This window comes from Lipotes vexillifer, unplaced genomic scaffold (assembly GCF_000442215.2).
Source record: "Lipotes vexillifer unplaced genomic scaffold, Lipotes_vexillifer_v1.1 scaffold394, whole genome shotgun sequence".
In the NCBI taxonomy this organism is placed as follows: Eukaryota; Metazoa; Chordata; class Mammalia; order Artiodactyla; family Lipotidae; genus Lipotes; species Lipotes vexillifer.
In genome coordinates, this window is record NW_006791731.1 from 639,148 (window position 1) to 643,233 (window position 4,086).

The following is a 4,086-nucleotide window of genomic DNA, read 5'->3' on the forward strand; positions in this document are numbered from 1 at the left end:
GTAGGGAAAAAAGCTTTCTCTTTACCTATTTATGTCAATGAAGTCTCATGGATTCCTAGTTTATTCAAAGAAATATAATACTTTACTGTCATTATTTTGATCCTCAATTTGGCCAGTGGAAGCCCCTTTAAGGAGGCTTCTGTGTGTTTTTATTTATTTATTTTTAAAATTTATTTATTTATTTATTTTTGGCTGTGTTGGGTCTTCATTGCTGTGCGTGGGTTTTCTCTAGTTGCGGTGAGCGGGGGCTACTCTTGGTTGCGATGTGCGGCCTTCTCATTGCGGTGGCTTCTCGTTGTGGAGCACGGGCTCTAGGTACGCAGGCTTCAGTAGTTGTGGCATGTGGGCTCAGTAGTTGTGGCTTGCAGGCTCTAGAGCTCAGGCTCAGTAGTTGTGGCGCACAGGCTTAGTGGCTCCGTGGCATGTGGGATCTTCCCGGACCAGGGCTGGAACCTGTGTCCCTTGTATTGGCAGGCAGATTCTTAACCACTGTGCCACCAGGGAAGCCCTTCTGTGGGGTTTTTTTTTTTTAATTTTTTAAATTTTGTTTTATTTTCATTTACTTATTTTTGGCTGCATTGGGTCTTTGTTGCTGTGCGTGGGCTTTCTCTAGTTGTGGTGAGCGGGGGCTACTCTTTGTCGTGGTGCGTGGGTTTCTCATTGCGGTGGCTTCTCTTGTTGGGGAGCATGGGCTCTAGGCACGCGGGCTTCGGTAGCTGTGGCACGTGGGCTCAGTAGTTGTGGCTTGTGGGCACTAGAGCGCAGGCTTAGTAGTTGTGGTGCACAGGCTTAGCTGCAATGCGGCATGTGGGATCTTCCCGGACCAGGGCTCAAACCCGTGTCCCCTGCATTGGCAGGCGGATTCTTAACCTCTGTGCCACCAGGGAAGTCCCTTCTGTGTGTTTTTAAAAATAGCTTTATTTGAAACCAAACAGGACCTTCCTGGGGACAGACACCCCCTCCCACCGCCATGTCCCCCACCTCTTGTTTGTAGAGGAGCTTTAGCCTCCTAGGCCGTCCCTGAGTTCCAAAGAGCAAATTGAATCAGAGAAGTGGGAAAACGGAGCAAAAAAGAGAGAGCAGTCTAGACCAAGTAGTAATAGTTTAGCCATAAAACAAAGTCAAGGACCTTTAGTTCTACTTGAAGGCTATAGGTAATATCCTGAGCCATGTCCTTGGGTGGTTTTGCAGATACTAAAGCCCCCAGCAGGTCGAAGAAGTTAACTGCATGCCGCCCACCAGCACTTAGACCGCAGAAAACTGGTAACTGAGATTTCCGAAATACCTAGTACCCTGTTACCTCACCATCAACCAACCAGAGAACTGTGCACGAGCTGATCACGAAACCCATGACCCTCTCCCTCACACTGTCGTTAAAAGCCATTCCCCTGAAAGCCACTGGGGAGTTCAGGTCTTTTGAATATGAGCTGCCAGTTCTTCTTGATTGGCACCTGAAATAAACGCTGTACCCTGCTTCACTGCAGCCCGGTGTCAGCAGATTGGTTTCGCTGTGCATCAGGCAAGCAGACCCAAGTTCTGTTCGGTAACATATTGAGATATAATCCACATACAGTACAGATCATCCATTTAAATTCAGTGGTTTCTGGTGTGTTACATTAACTGTTGTAAATGGTTGTAAAATACATGTAACAAAATTGACCATTTCTTTGGCTGTGCTGCACAGCTTGCGGGATCTTAGTTCCCCAACCAGGGATTGAACCCTTGCCCTCGGCAGTGAGAGCGCCAAGTCCTAACCACTGGACCAACAGGGAATTCCCCCGTTTAATTATTTTTAAGTGTATAATTAGTGGCATTAATCACACCCACAACATTCTGCCACCATCACCATTGTGTATTTCCCAAACATTTTCACCCCCCAGAGCAGAAACTCTAACCTCCCAACCCCTCCAGTGACCTCATGGCTATTTTCTGTCTCTACAAAGCTGCCTGTTCTAGGTTCTTCAGTGGTTACTCTTATGAGGCTATAATACAGTGTCAAAATGAAATTGTGTGTGTAGATTCGCGCCTCTTTTTTTTTTTTTTTTAAAGATTATTTATTTTTGGATGCATCGGGTCTTAGTTGCGGCATGTGGGCCGTTCGTTGTGGTGTGCTGGCTTCTCTCTAGTTGTGGCATGCGGGTTTTCTCTTCTCTAGTTGTGGCACACAGGCTCCAGGGTGCACAGGCTCTGTAGTTTGTGGCACGCGGGTTCTAGTTGAGGCGCACGAGCTCAGTAGCTGTGGCGCACGGGCTTAGCTGCCCTGTGGCGTGTGGGATCTTAGTTCCCTGACCAGGGGTCGAACCCACGTTCCCCGCATTGTAAGGCGGATTCTTTACCACTGGACCACCAGGGAAGTCTTTCCATGCCTCTTTATCCCTTGGATAGATTCGTGTAACCAATATCACAGTCAAAATAGAGAATAGCTTCATCACCACAAAGATCTCCCTCCTGCTCTGCCCTCTCCTGCCCATCCTTAACCCCAGGCAACCACTAATCTGTTCTTCACCTCTATAATTTTGTCATCTCAAGAATGTTATTTAAATGGAATGTTTTGAGACTGACTTTTTTCACTCAGCATAATTATCTGGAGATTTATCCAGGTTGTTGTGTTAATAATTTATTTTTATTGCTGAGAAGTATTCCATGGTGTGGATGTGCCACAGATTAGCCAGCCATTCACCTGTTGAAGGACCTTTGTGTCATTGCCAGTTTGGGGCTGTTACAAATAAAGCTGCTGTAAACACTGGTGCATAATATGGTTTTGTGTGGACATAAGTCCTCATTTCTCTGGGATAAATGCCCAGCAGTATGATTGCTGAGTCCTGGTTTTCAAGAGATTGCCAAATTGCTTTCCAGTGTCTGGACCATTTTACATTCCCGCCAGCATCGTACACAGATCCAGTTGCTCCACATCTCCAGCGTTTGGTGGCGTCACCTTTTAAATTTGAGCCATTCTTAATTTACACTTCCCTAATGGATGGTGATGTGGAGCATCTTCTCATGTGCTCATTTGCCATCTTCATCTCCTCTTGGGTGAAATGTCTCTTTTGTTTCTTTTGCCTGTTTTCTAATGAGATTGTTTGGTTTTTAGTTAATTTTGAGAGTTGCTTATATATTCTGGATTATGTGTCCTTTGTGGATATGTCATTTGCAGATATTTTCTCCCAGTCTGTAGATTGTCTTTTCATCTTATTAACAAGGCCTTTCCCAGAGCAGTTTAAAAATTTGATAAAGTCCAATTTATTGATTTGTTTTCTTTTACATATGGTGCCTTGGGCGTTATGTCAAGACTCTTCATCAATTGCTAGGTCCAAAGGATTTATGTTTTCTTCCTAAATTTTTATAATTTTACATTTACGTGTATGATCTGCTTTGAGTTTTATGTTGTCTTTTGCCATAACTTTTTTTTAAAATCAGCAAATATATCTGTCTTTTCTGAGTGTTCTAAGTTAATTATTTTTCTAAATTACCTTCTGATATATTTATAGTTTTATTTTCTACATTCCAATCTTCAACTCTTCTGAAAATTACTCTCACAAATGATGTGAGGAAGGGTTCCGGCTTTGTTTTCTATCTACCTACGCTGTGCTCAGCACTGTTCCTAAGTTCTTTAGATATAACAATTCATTTAATCCTCACAGCAGTGCTGTGAGGTATCGTAGCATTATTATCCACATTTCATAGATTGGAAACTGAGGCTTAGAGAACATAGGTAACTTGTTTAACGTCACACAGTCAGGAAGTGGAAAAAAATATGTATTTATGTTTGCTATATATATATTTGGTATTTTAACATCTATAGTGGAAATCCCATTTTAGCTTTTTGTACATTTAATTGGGTCGTGTGATTTTTTTTTATTAATTTGTAGAACTTCTTTATATATTTTGGAGACAAGCCATTTTTAGTTACATGTATTTCAAATATGTTCTCCCACTCTGTGGCCTGACTTTTTACTCTCTTAATGGTATATTTTGATTAATATATTTCCTAATTTTAAAATAGTTATATATTAGTATGTATTAATAAATATATTAGTGTTTTCCTTTATTAGTGGGGATTTTGACCTGTTTAAACTTTTGCCCTAC